The sequence below is a fragment of the Phocoena sinus genome, chromosome 3 (assembly GCF_008692025.1).
Source record: "Phocoena sinus isolate mPhoSin1 chromosome 3, mPhoSin1.pri, whole genome shotgun sequence".
Lineage (NCBI taxonomy): Eukaryota > Metazoa > Chordata > Mammalia > Artiodactyla > Phocoenidae > Phocoena > Phocoena sinus.
Genome location: NC_045765.1, coordinates 56,787,993 through 56,802,709, shown reverse-complemented (window position 1 = coordinate 56,802,709; position 14,717 = coordinate 56,787,993). Strand labels below are relative to the sequence as shown.

General features: G+C 41.1%; 1 non-coding gene across 1 annotated transcript; it reads left to right on the top strand.

Moving 5' to 3' along the window:
• Positions 1–8,755: 8,755 nt before the first annotated feature.
• On the top strand, positions 8,756–8,871 carry LOC116752428. Its single transcript, XR_004349499.1, has one exon.
• The last annotated feature ends 5,846 nt before the right edge of the window (positions 8,872–14,717 follow it).

Sequence of the window (14,717 nt, the reverse complement as noted above, 5' to 3'; positions counted from 1 at the left end):
TGCCCAAGCTCAGGGCAAGTTCCAAGAGAAAGTCTGGATGTCAGGGCAGCCTCGGCAAATTTCCAGATTGCTCCATCAGGTTTGGAGGGGCTCTTTGATATCGTCTTGTTAAGGTACCTTACTTTACCATTTCAGGAGGAAACTGAGGCTCAGAGGGGTATGGAATTAATGGCAGATACAAAGCTAGAGCCCAGGTGTCCTGATGGGATGATCAACTGTCCCAAATTTCCCAAAAATGTGGGACTTCCAGTGTTAAAATAGGGCAACTTGAGGGAGAAACAGAATGAATTGGTCACTCTGACTCTTAGTTCTGGCTATCCACTGCTTTTAAAAATATCTTCAGGATGCTGCATCATTCCCTGCTGGTCCCAAGCTCAGGAAGACCCTTTGTCTGTTTCCTTTGACTTCCCTTTAGAGTTTCATACAGAATTTTTAAGACTGTATCCCCCTGCCTATTGCCCATTTCTCTTCATCCCCTCTCTCTTGTTTTCTCTGGGAAAGTGGAGTCTGCAGGGCAAGCAGGGTGATAGTCATTTAGGAACTAAGAAGGAATGATTTCATCTCTAGAAATCTAAGAACACCTGAATGGTCCAAATGATATCCAGAGAGTGAAGCAATATCCCTCACAACCCATGGAAGGTAAGAGCTGGCCTCTGTGTAGGTAGACAGCTCCTGAAAGGTGGGATTTCACAGCCAGGGATGGCTCTGACTGCCCTCTCTCCACTAAATACCTCTTCTTCCTAATGGCTCAAGCCAGTAATTCCATCATCAGAGTTTCATTCCTGCAGCTTAAGCCAAACAAAGGCTTATTAAATGAATTCCCCTTGCAAAGGTTAATAAATCAGTGATCAATCTCTCCAAATGAACAACGTCCTCAGAAACTCTGACCACTTCTCTGTTTTCTAATGCACTCTTCCTGGTCTGCATGTATACAGTTCAGGCTCACATGCTCATGAAGTTGTGGAAGACCCAGCCCTCCAACAGACTGCATTTCCTCTGCATACACTCCCTTCTATGTCCCCCACAGGCTGGGGATGTCTCTCCATCCAGCTCCCATTATAGGGCCACATGAGAGCAGTGGCCCATAGGATAAAGTCTAAGCTCCTCTGCTTACTTGTGAAGACCTGTCTGATTTGCTAAAAAGGTATGCTCTAGAGGGCAGGGCCTTGGTAAGTAGTTTCATGGCTATATTCCCAGCACCTAATCTGGTGCCTGGTACACAGAGGTGCTCAAAAAATACTTATGTTGATCAACTAACTGATTCAATTCTTTCTACATGCACTTATCACCCCAGACTTCCTGGCTAGAACCCTTCACTCACAAACTTCAACTCCCCCCGACCTTGCACATACAGTCAGTGGTCAGAATTGCCTGCTGCACCTTGGTTCTTGTACTGCTTACTCTGGAAGTCCCCTGCCTTCATCTCTATCCACCTAGTCTATCCATCTTTCAAGTCCTATTTCTGCCAGGAGCCTTCCTGAGTACTACACCCCATCATGATTCCTCCCATGCCACACAGCTACTACACTCATCATTCAACTGGCATTCCACCCCTCAACTTAAATTGTCCTGGTATTCCACACTGCCCTGGTACAGCAACCTTACTCTTTTCATCCCCTTGCTTCCTTTGTTGGTGTCACTTTGCTGAGAATCTGTCTTTGGCCCTCTGCTCTCTTCTCTCAGTTCCCTCTCTCTGATGCTTCATACAATCTCAGAGCTTCAACTATTTCCTCTCCACAGTAGAATCCCAAATCTAGACCTTCAAAATTCTGTCCTCTCTCCCCAGCTCCTGAGTCAAATTTCCAACTACCAATGAAACATTGGTAGTTGGAAATGGGCTCTGCTGCCATCACCTTTCTCACCAAATGAAGCCCTGACTTCCCAGGTGTTACTATCACCCTTCTCCCCAGTCACACAGGGTGGAAAATGCAGCCATTAGGGATGAGGGAGAAAGGTAAGTACTATCAACAACAATAACAAGATTAATCAATAGGCAATCTTAGAAATGGAGGGACTTCCCTGGTGGTCCAGTGATTAAGACTCCACACTCCCAATGCAGGGGGCCTGGGTTCGATCCCTGGTCGGGGAACTAGATCCTGCATACTGCAACTAAGAGCCCACATGCCGCAACTAAATGTCCCGCATGCCGCAACTAAAGATCCCACATGCCGCAACTAAAGATCCGCATGCCACAATGAAGATCCTGCATGCCGCAGTTAAGACCCAGCACAGTCAAATAAATAAATAAATTTTTTTAAAGAATGGAAAATTTGGGCTTCCCTGGTGGCACAGTGGTTGAGAGTCCGCCTGCCGATGCAGGGGATGCGGGTTCATGCCCTGGTCCGGGAAGATCCCGCATGCCGTGGAGCGGCTGGGCCCGTGAGCCATGGCCGCTGAGTCTGCGCGTCCGGAGCCTGTGCTCCGCAACGGGAGAGGCCACAACAGTGAGAGGTCTGCGTACCGCAAAAAAAAAAAAAAAAAAAAAAAAAAGAATGGAAAATTTTATTTGAGCCAAACTGAGGATTATAACCCAGGAGAGAGTCTCTCAGAGAGTTATGAGGATGGTTCCAAAGAATAAGGGAGGAGGTGAGCACACATGCGACAGGCAAAAGTTACCTGTAATCAAGCACACATCTCTTGTAATTTCGATCAAGGTTTGGGAGGCATTTCATGACCAATTTGTCCCACGGCACTAGAAATGCTAGGGAAGGATTCCCAGGATTCTCAGGTCAGGCAAGGATTTCATTGACAGTCCATCCAACGTGCTATTACTGGACTAGGCCCTGTTAACAGTAACCAAAAGCCTCTGAACTGCCTATCTCTCTAGTTTGTTATGGTCCAGGAAATGGTTCCCTCTTGTTGCTTCTTCACATATCTAGAGTTACACTATCACACTCACTGATCTTATAGAACTATATATTTATAGTGGTCAATTGTTTGTAGTCACCTAATCATCATTAATTTCATCTGAGGCTCAGTCACACATTTGGTAATGCAAGAAACAATAATCTTATAAAATAGGCAGAATACAAGTAATATAGCTAGTAACATTAATAAGGTCATAAGTAGTATTTCAGCTAAGAACTTCCTTTAGGTGTGGCCCAGTATCTATCCAGGTCATCTGAACAGTCTGTCCTGCACCAATTGCTATCTTTAAGGGAAATGATATATTGGCATTGTACATAAAGATCCCTAAAGCTGTCTGCATGTACAAGGCAAGTGGTAGGTCATCATGACCCCTTCAAGAACTGAGAAAGGAATGTTACCTTCTAAGGAATTACATGGCTGGCACCAGAAGGAGAAAAATTGATCTTTACAGTTGAGTCAGTTGAATAGGCATTTCTGTCATTGGGGAGGTCTGGTTAACTCATAATGCAGATGTACAACACACACTGGAGGGGAAGCAGGAGGTCCAAAGGAGCAGGAACAAATTTTATGTTTAAACTTTTCTTGTCTTGCCTTAAAATGTGAATTTTATTTCATCAATACAAAGACATAGTCAATTCTTCTTGAGAAGATCTCTCAATCTTTCTCCCCACCCGCCCCCAATTCATTGTCCACACAACAACGAGAGTAATCTTTTTAAAAAGTGAGTCAGATTCCCCTCACTCCCATACATACACTTAAAGTCCTGCATTGACTTCCCATTGCACCTAAAATAAAGGGTCCAGGTTATCTGGCTCCTGCTGCTCCTTTCACCCCTCAGCTTTCTCTCTCCTGGACTCTATCAAGATCTCAGAGCATGTTCCCTTGGGGGTCCTCTGCTGCTAGGGACTCTTCTCCCTCTACTCTCTGCATGGCTGACTTCTTGTCTTTAAAAACCTGCTGCAGGGGCTTCCCTGGTGGCGCAGTGGTTGAGAGTCTGCCTGCTGATGCAGGGGACACGGGTTCATGCCCTGGTCTGGGAAGATCCCATGTGCCGTGGAGCGGCTGGGCCCGTGGGCCATGGCCTCTGGGCCTGCGCGTCCGGAGCCTGTGCTCCGCAACGGGAGAGGCCACAATGGTGAGAGGCCCGCGCACTGCAAAAAAAAAAAAAAAAAAACCTGCTGCAGGCCTTCCCTGGTGGTCCAGTGGTTAAGACTCCACACTTCCAATGCAGGTGGTGCAGGCAGGAAGTTCCACATGCCTCACGGTGCAGCCAAAATAAATAAATAAATAAAAATCTGCTTCACTTTTAACCCAATCCCTAAGTGCTTTGAGAAATATCAGAGGGCTACTTATTGTCTCCCAAATACAAGGTTACACTTGAGTTTGTGTCTGGAGACCTGTGTCCTCCTCTCTACCCACTTCCTGTTTGTCCTTCAAAGCTCTGCCAATATCACCTCCTCTTTGAGACCGAGCCCAGTGAAATCACTCCTGCCATGAATGCCACAGAACTTAGGGTCAGAGTCATCATTCAGTACTTATCAGATCCTCTCCTTATTTCAGTATTATCAATTTTTTAAAATGTTTTATGCATATTGTTTTATTTTCCAAATATAAAGTTTCTTCTGAGATCAAGGACCATTCTTTATATCCTGAATTGCAGCAAGCTCACTAGACCAATTTACATTCGTACAACCTTTTAAAATACCTTTTATTTATTTATTTTAATAAATTTATGTATTTATTTTTGGCTGCGTTAGGTCTTTGTTGCTGGGTGTGGGCTTCTCATTGCAGTGGCTTCTCTTGTTGCGGAGCACGGGCTCTAGGCACACGGGCTTCAGTAGTTGTGGTGCGTGGGCTTAGTAGTTGTGGCGCACGGGCTTAGTTGGTCCGCGGCACGTGGGATCTTCCCGGACCAGGGCTGGAACCCATGTCCCCTGCATTGGCAGGCAGATTTTTAACCACTGTGCCACCAGGGAAGTCCCTAAAATACCTTTTAAAAAGCTAATGAATATATTTTTTAAATTGTAATAATTTTTAATGATAATTCACATTTGAAAATCAAAACAATAGGGCTTCCCTGGTGACGCAGTGGTTGAGAGTCCGTCTGCCGATGCAGGGGACATGGGTTCGTGCCCCAGTCTGGGAAGATCCCACATGCTGCGGAGTGGCTGGGCCCATGAGCCATGGCCGCTGAGCCTGCGCATCCGGAGCCTGTGCTCTGCAACGGTAGAGGCCACAACAGTGAGAGGCCCGTGTACCACAAAAAAAAAAAAAAAAAAAAATCGAAACAATATAAAAAGATTTGAAAAGTCTTCCTTACATCTTGTTCACATCTATCCATATACTACCTATGTCATTTTTGAGTCTACAGGAAACAACTTTTATTAGTTTCTTATATATTATTCCTGTTTCTTTATGATAATGTGGAAAAATATTAACATATATTCTTCTTACTCCCTGTACTAATACAAAAGAGACACACTCTCCACATGGCTATGTACCTCACTTTTTTCTCTTAGCAGTGTATCCTGGAAATCTCTCCAAAACAGTACACAGAGAGGAGATATTACTATTCTAGGGCTACAGAGTATACCATTGGGTGGATAGTTTATTTTACTCATTCCCTGTTACTGATTTGTTTCTATGTTTTGCTATTATAAATAATACTCCAATGAATAATCTTGTACACGTATGATTTAATACTTCTGAAGTTGTGTCTGCAGATAGATTCCCAGAAGCAGAATTCTGGATCAAAGGGTAAATGCATCTATAATTTTTGCCAATATCTTCAGATTCCTTTCTCAAGGGTTATGGCATTTTGCATTCCCTTCAGCAACGCAAATGAGTCTTACTATTTCTCCACAGCCATGTTAACATAGAATGTTATCAAACTCTTGGATTTTTGCTAGTCTGACTGGTGAACAATGGAGTAGTTTCTACCTGCATTCCTCTTATTATGACTGAGCTTGAGCATCTTTTCACATTTTGAAGGACCATGTTTGTTTCTTGGCCTATGAATGGTCTATCCATGTTCTTGGTCAATTTCTCTATTAAGTTATGATCTTTTCTCAGTTTCTAGGCTTACTCTATACTAGGTAGATTAATTTTTCTCTGTAATATTAATTGTTAATCTTTTCCCCCAATTTTTCATTTGTCTTTTAATTTTATTTATGGCATAATCAATTATTCTTGAGGAATAAGTAAATTACCAAAACTGAAGAAGTAGAAAACCTTTATAAGATCAATTACCATAGAAGAAACTAAAAGAGTTTTCAAATCTCTATATTATTTTTTAAATATTTATTTATTTATTTACTTGGCTGCATCGGGTCTTAGTTGTGGCATGTGGGATCTTTGTTGTGGCATGAGGGATCTTTTGTTGCAGTGTGCCAGCTTCTCTCTAGTTGTGGCGTGTGGGCTCTAGAGTGCATGGGCTCAGTAGATGTGGCGTACAGACTCTCTAATTGTGGTGCACGGGCTCTAGAGCGTGCGGGCTCAGTAGTTGTGGTGCACAGGCTTAGTTGTCCCCTGGCATGTGGGATCTTAGTTCCCCAACCAGGGATCGAACTCGCATCCCCTGTATTGGAAGGCAGATTCTTAACCACTGGACCACGAGGGAAGTCCCTCAAATCTCTATTTTAAAGAGGGTACCACGTTCAGAGAGTTTTACTGGTGAGTTCTATCAAACTTTCGTGGAACAAAATAATCACTATATTATTATTAACTGTGGTTGAAAAAAACACATAATATCAAGGAAATGAGAAGACAAGTCACAGACTGAAAGAAATATTTGCAAAAGACAAACCCGATAAATGTTATCCAAAATATACAAAGAACTCTTAAACTCAACAATGAGAAGACAAAAACCCAATTAAAAAATGGGTCAAAGACCTTAACAGACACCTCATTAAAGAAGATATACAGATGGCAAATAAACACATGAAAACATGCTCCACATCAATATGTTAACAGAGAATTGCAAATCAAAACAACAGTGAGGGGACTTCTTTGGTGGTCCAGTGATTAGAATGGAACTTCTAATAACAATCTGCCTTCCAATGCGGGAGATGTGGGTTCGATCCCTGGTTGGGGAATTAAGATCCCACATGCCATCAAGGCAACTAAGCCTGCATGCTCTAGAACCCACACGTCACAACTAGAGAGCCTGCATGTCACAACTACTGAGCCCACATGCTCTGGAGCCCATGCACCACAACTAGAGAGAATAGCCTGCACACGGCAATGAAAGATCCCGCATGCCTCGTTGAATATCCCACATGCCACAACTAAGACCTGATGCAGCCAAATAAATAAATATTTTAAAAATAAATAAATAAAACAACAGTGAGGTACCACTACACATCTGTTAGAAGGGCCAAAATCCCAAACACTGACAACACCAAATACTGTCAAGGATGTGGAGCAACAGGAACTCTCATTCACTCCTGGAGGAAATGCAAAATGGTACAGCCACTTTAGAAGACAGTTCGGCTATTTCTTACAAAACAGGTTGAAGACCTATGTCCTCACAAAAACCTGGACTGCTTTATTCATAATTGCCAAAACTTGGAAGCAACCAAGATGTTCTTCAGCAGGTGAATGGATAAATTGTGGTATGTCCAGACAATGAAATATTATTCAGTGCTAAAAAGAAATGAGCTATCAAGCCATGAAAAGACATGGAGGAATATTACTAAGTGAAAGAAGCCAATCTGAAAAGGCCACAGGCTGTATGATTCCAACTACATGACATTCTGGAAAAGGCAAAACTATGGAGACAGTAAAAAGATCAGCGGTTGCCAGTGTTGGGTGGGAGGGTCAGGAAGGAAGAAGGAGTGAAGAGGTGGAGCACAGAAGATTTTTAGGGCAGTGAAAATACTCCATATGATACCATAATGATGGATACATGTCATTATACATTTGTCCAAATACGTAGAATATACATCAAGAGTGAACCCTAATGTAAACTATGGACTTTGAGTGATTATGATGGGTCAGTGTAGGTGGAAATGTACCATTCTGGTGAGTAATGCTGATAACAGGGGAGGTTACACATGTATGGGGACAGGGGGTATATGGGAAATCTCTGTACCTCATTTTCAATTTTGTTGTAAACTTAAAACTGCTCTAAGAAAAAGCTTTATATACACACACACACACACACACACACACACACACACACACACACATATACACACACAGAAATCAGATCGGGGTTGCCAGGAGTTGCGATGGGGGAGGGGTTGATTATAAAAGAGCACAAAAGAACTTGGGGTAATGAAAATGTTCTGTGTGTTGATTGTGGTGGTTACTACATAACTGTATATATTTGTCAAATATATACATAACTGTATATATTTGTCAAAATTTTTATATACTTAAAAAGGATAAAGTTTACTGTATGTAAGTTATGCCTCATTAAACCTTTAAACATTTCTAAGAATGTATATCTTTTCAAATTCATTCAACAAATATTTACTACATGTCAACTATGTGCCTGGTACTATTGTAGGCCCTGAGGATACAACAGTGACTAAAATTGACAAAATTCTGTTTTCATGGTGTTTATGTTCTGTTGGGAGAAACAGACAATAAACAAGATTAATATGTAAAATATCTAGCATGTTAGTGTTGGTAAGATTTGCTATCAGAGTAGATATGGGGTGTGAGGAAGAGGAGCCTAGAATTGCCCTTAACAATTGAAAGACAGAGTTGCCATTTATTGAGATGGGAAGACTGGTTAGAGGATCAGATTGAGAGTGAAGAGGAAGAGAACGGGAAGCTCTGTTTTGGACATGTCACATTTGAAATGCCTGCTAGATAGCCAATTAGGCCTTCCTGGAGGATGCCCAGCAGACAGCTGGATATACAAGTTTGGAGCATAGGTGAGGTCTGACTAAAGATATAATTTTGGAGTCTGGCAGGACATGCAGCAATCTCCCTCTCATTTTAGGAGGGCCATCCCAAGAATAGGGTTGGCTCTTAAAGGCACAAGAGGACAATTTAAGAAAAAAGATATAATTTTGGGATAGCCACTATATGGGAGTAAATACAGACAAAAAAATAGAAGATGTCTGAGGAATGAGCCTCAGTGCTCTCCAATATTGATAGGTCTGAGAAATGAAGAGGAACCAGCAGACTGAGACAGAGTGGCCAGAGGTAAAAGGGAAACCAATCATCTCTGGAGTCCTGGAAGCTGAAAGAAATGAAGGTTACAAGATGGAGACTGAATGATCTACAACAACTCTGGATTCGGCAATGTGGAGATCACTGGTAATCTAAAGTAGTTTCAATGGAACAGTGAGCGTGAAAGAAAAAGTTAGAGAAGTTTGTAAACATTTAGAAAGAAGCACTGTTCACTATAACGTTAAAACTAAAATGTTAAATCTGCTCTTCCATTTTTTAATAGTTCCAAGTACTTAAGAATGGTCCTTTCATTATCTGTCCTGATTTTTCCTTGGTTCTATTTCCTGGGTTGGGCAGGGAGAGATCAAGTCAGCTGCTGGAAGATAGTCCCTGCTAAGCACTGGCAGAAGTTGATCTTACTCAGACCATCCCAGTTGCATTTCACTTCCCCAATTTAAATTTTATTTTTAAGAAATCTGACATAAAACAACAAGTATGTGTATTCTAGTTAAACATTGCAGGTTGAATACATGCACTTATTGTCCCTTCCTCACAAAATAGTAAAGGGATTTTTTTTAAGCACAAAACTCCAAAGTCAAAGAGGAGCCAAAAGTAGAGGGAAAACAAAATTTGGAAAGGTGGAAAGCAACTGAATTTACAAGTCTTGAGAAACCAGGAAAAAAAAGTCTTGAGAAACTTTTTTTTATTGCGATCATGAAACAAGAACAAAGAATATGAGAAAACTCTTATTTTCTCCTAGAAAATAAAACAACGAAAAAAATGGAAAACAGGAAAGAAGAGATAAAATGAGAGGATCAGTCCAGGAGGCTCGATAACTCCGCCTCCCCAAACACACACACAAAAAATAATTGTAGAAAAAGAAAACATAGAAAATGAAAGAAATTATCAAAGAAATAATATAAGAAAAAAAAAAAAAAAAGAAATAATATAAGAAAGTTTACCAGTCCAAAAAGACATGTTTACAGATTGAAAGAGTTCGTGAGTACTAAACACAAAAAATGAAAAAGTTCTACACCAATGCCACATCATTGCGAAACTTCAGTGTGCTGGGGATAAAGAAAAGTTTCCAAAAGCTTCTAAGGAGGGTGGGGAGAAGAACAGGTAACCTACAAAAGATTAGCATTCAATACAGCATAAGATTTCTCAACAGCAACCTTGGAAACTAGAAGACATTGGAACACTTACCTCAACATTCTTTAGGAAAATTATTTCCAATCTACAATTCTATACCTTACCAAAAGAGTAATTTAAAAATTTTAAATATCAATCAAGTGAGAGTAGAATAAAACATTTTGGATATGTGAGGTCTCAAAAAATTTGCTTCCTATGCACCCTTTCTCAGGAAGCTACTGAAATGTTATCTACCAAAATGAGGGAGTAAACTAAGATAAAAAGACATAAGATTTAAGAAACAGGATGTGCAACAAAGTGGAGAAGCAAAGTGAACCCTCGTGCTGATGGTGAAAGAAGACACTAGGATGACAGCTATGCAGTATGCAGAGAAGTAACTAGGCCAGATTGGAGCAAGTCTGAGAGTTAAATGAGAGGTCTTTTGGGTAAGGGCAGAATTTACATAGAAAACTAAGCAAACAAAAACAGATAATTATTAATTCCAGGGAAAACAAAAAGACATGTAGGGAAAGAAAAGTAAGCCTGATTTATTACATGACTGTCCTCTAAATAGTACACATGATCATAATGTAAACATTCAATATTGACCTAAGTAAATTTAACTATACGAGGAGATGGAAAGATGAGAAAGGTGCATTTGTATTTGGTAAATGGGAAAAGAAAAGAAAGGCCAATCCTCATCATCCATGGTGGGAATTCAACAAATAATACCTAAAATTGAAAAAAAAAACAATAAATAGAACACGAATAGGCTTTTTAGAAACATGGAGATAACACTAATAGCAGCAGATAAAAGAATTGAAAGTTGCTGCTTCTTGAGAGGACGGTGTGGGTGTAGTTGAGGCTGCTGCTTTTCCTAACAAACCTTATAGACTACTTACTCATATTAACATGCTTAATTTTTTATTTAATATAAAAATTAAGAGAAAACAAGTTAGATTAATATGTAGTATCACAGAAAGGGGTCCATGATATAAAAGTTTAAAAACAAAATTGAGGAATAACAACACAATTCTATTTTTTAAATTATGTATGTATTTACCAACATTTGTACATGCAAAGAATCCACACTAAACTGTTCATAATGGTTACTCACAGGGAGTGGGATGGGGGAGACTCTCTTTTTTTTTTGAGACTCTCATTTTTTACTTTACATATTTCCATTTTGTTTACTTTTTGGTAACAATTATTAATCATTTACATATTTTTAATGTATATTTGTTCATGTGTGTATATCAAATATAATGTTGTTTGCTTGATAACTTTTTCAATTATGCTTTATATCCACAAGCACACTGCAAGTTTTTTTAAGGACCAATGTCATCTTAGAAGCTTTAATGTATATGCATCGCAGTGCCAACCACTGGGCTGGCTACCCATTGGGCAGGTGCTCAATAAAGGCTGAAATTTGCAATACTGAATCCCACATCAGAGCAACAAAGAGCATGTTGTACCATTCATCGCCACCAGATGGCAGGTCTCTATCAGAAGTCCTTGTCTATGGAGATTTACTCATTATCCTTACTCCCCCTCCAACTTTTCCAGAGTACTTTATCTCACTGTATTGTTATAAATTATTTAAGCTTTTCTCAGACCAGACTTTTCTCAGACCAGACTAAGAGCTCCTCCAGGATAAAAACAAGTAATGATAATTCATCTTAGACCCATAAGTGTTGAATACTAGCCTGAACTAAGTAGGTAAATATTTTTAGAATAAATAAATGGATAGATGGATGCATACTTCTCTGAAAACTAATAAAATTCCACAATCATCTCCGTACTTTCTTCGACAACAATCAATCAAGAAACATTAACTTGGAACTTCTGTGCCCTATCTAATGTCCAGAGATGGGAGTTTTGGACAGTGAGAGAATAAAAAATATAATAAAGGGGTTTTAGCCAACCAAAATCTCTCCTTGGATGAGCCCCTCCAACTCCAAACCTTTCTAGGCTAATGATGATGCAGCTTCTGCCACCTGGGCACCTCAGCTGATGGGAGCATATTCTGCTAACCTTGGAGAGATTCCTGTGTGGCTGGGATTGACAAGGGCAAGCCCTAAGGAGCTTCCCAACTGATGAAGGAAATATACCTTCAAGCAAGAAACAGCTAGTCATGGCTTGCAGATTTAACCCCTCTAATGTACCCCAGCCCTCACAGGCCCATGTGTTCCAGCAACTGCTCCCATTTTCCACACAGGAAGGCCTATTTTCTTTCCCACACTTGGAAACCTAGATCTCAAAGGGAAAATTGAAGTATTCTCCTCTTCCTTCCCTGGGTATATTGTTGAGGAACTTTGCAAGTCATTGAGGCTAAATTGGGGGGGTCAAAGGGAGGGTCAGGAGCTCAAGCAGCTGTGGCATTTGGACTGGGAGTCACCAGGGGGTGGGAAGAGACAAGCTTCCAGGGAGGAGGGGTGGAGACCAGAGATTAAAAATTCCTGAGCTCTGCTCAGTGTCACTGCTCAGAAGAATATGCATGGAGGCTCATTCTCTCTACCCCCCATCTCCACCCCTTATCTAATTAGCAGAGGAGTGTTAAAAGTCAGAAATCCTATCTCTTTCTCTTCTGGCATTCTCCAGCCATCTCCACCCTCTCTCCACCCTCTCACTCAACTCCCACACCCCCCAACTTGCTCCATAGTCTAAGCAGCCCCTCTAGTCTCAGAGCCCTGAAAAAGGAGCCTGGAAAAGAAATGTGGAGGAACCAGGGATCTGGGGAGTTTAGTGAGAATGCACATCTGGAAGAAGCATTAGCTTAGGATGCACACCACCATTACCGCAGGGTGACCAACCATCCTGGTTTGCCCAAGACTGTTCTGGTTTAAGCACTGAAAGTCCCATACCACGGGAAACACCTCAGTCCTGGGCAAACCAGGATGGTAGCATCAAGGCTCTCTTGGCCCCAACTCACTCTGTAACCCTGAGTAAATCCTCTCTCTCTGGGCCTCAGTTATATCCTTGTAAAAATGGGAGCCTCTAGCTCAGACACTCTATGCCTCCATAAATGGCCTCTAGATTTCCTGAAGCTGGGCACAGCAAGGGTGACTCTGGCTTACTCCTCACTGATTACTGCCCCCTGTGTTCCCCTAAGACTCCTGGTATCTCAACATCCTGGAACATGAGGTGGAAGGGGCCTTCAGGATCAACCCGTCCTACTCCTCTCTAGCTCTATGAATACCATTCCAGTGGAATACAGTGCCTTTATTCATTGCATTCCACCTACCACTCGATGCCCTACATTATAGTTAGATACAGACCTTATCTCCTTTTTACTAGATACTAAGCTCCTTGAGGGCAGATAGCAAGACTTTGGCTCAGCAAAGGTTAAAGCCTTGCACATAACTGGAACAAACAAATATTTGGTGTTAAATTCTACAGAGAAATCTTTTGCACTTTACCTCCCAGTAGCCTAGAGGGAGGATACAGGGATCCAGCGGTGTGGTGGGAGGCAGCTTGTCCAGTTTCAGAGAACCTATTGTGAAATTTTTAGGAATTTTGCAAACTGGTTGTTAAACACAGCTGTTATTAAAATTAAATTATACAAACTTACAATTAAACTTATAAATAAATTAATTATATTAAAAACAAAGGGGAAAATAAAAAGGAATTCCCTGGCCGTGCAGTGGTTAGGACTCAGTGCTCTCACTGCCGGGGCCTGGGGTTCGATCCTTGGTCAGGGAACTAAAATCCCATAAGCTGCATGACATGGCCAAACAAAAACAAAGATAAGTAGTCAAAATTTATCACTTCCTTATTATTTTACTAGATTTTACTATTATCTATACCCTTAAGGTTAATTACATCTATTATACCTACGATAAAAATACTGTATAATGATGTGCCACTATTTGTCTCTTCCCAAGTCCACAATGGTAGTTTGAAATCAGCCATGGTGGAAGTATTTACACCATGCAAATCAGCAAACACTACCAATCATGTCTCCTATCACACAGAAACTGGTTGTTGAATATCTACCAGCACACCACTAGCTCAGATATACTACTATTCTGTCTGGTCATAGGCCCACTCTACCTCCACTATTGTCGTCTACTCTGGTCTTCAGTTCCTGATTTCCATTCCCAGAAGAGAGAAACCAACAGTTGAAAGAATTGAATCGTCACTTAAAAACTAATGAGATAATAGAGCTGAGGTTAAGGAAATGGATGCACAAGCTGGCTACAAATGATGTGTAAACTTCAGTGTGGAGCACCAATCTCTGGCTCTTCTCTCCCTCCAGGAGACCCTCTACCACAATGAATGACTATGATCAGTCCAGCACAATGGTCTTATGTAGACAGAGTCCCAAAGCACTCTGAAGAAGCCATTGGTTGCCCTCCAGGTATCCATCTCACAGGCTTATCCAGATGGTCAACTGAAGGATTTAAAGATACATAAGATTCCCATGCTGACAGCTGGAGAAGACAAGACTTTCCCATCTCTGGCCTACAATCACCTCTGGGGTTAATAAATTTTGTAAATCATAAAATTAGGATTATAGCTTGTAAGAGAGCTGGTAGAATCCTTAGAGGTTATTCAACACTCAACATCTTCCCAACTCTCTCATTTTTCAA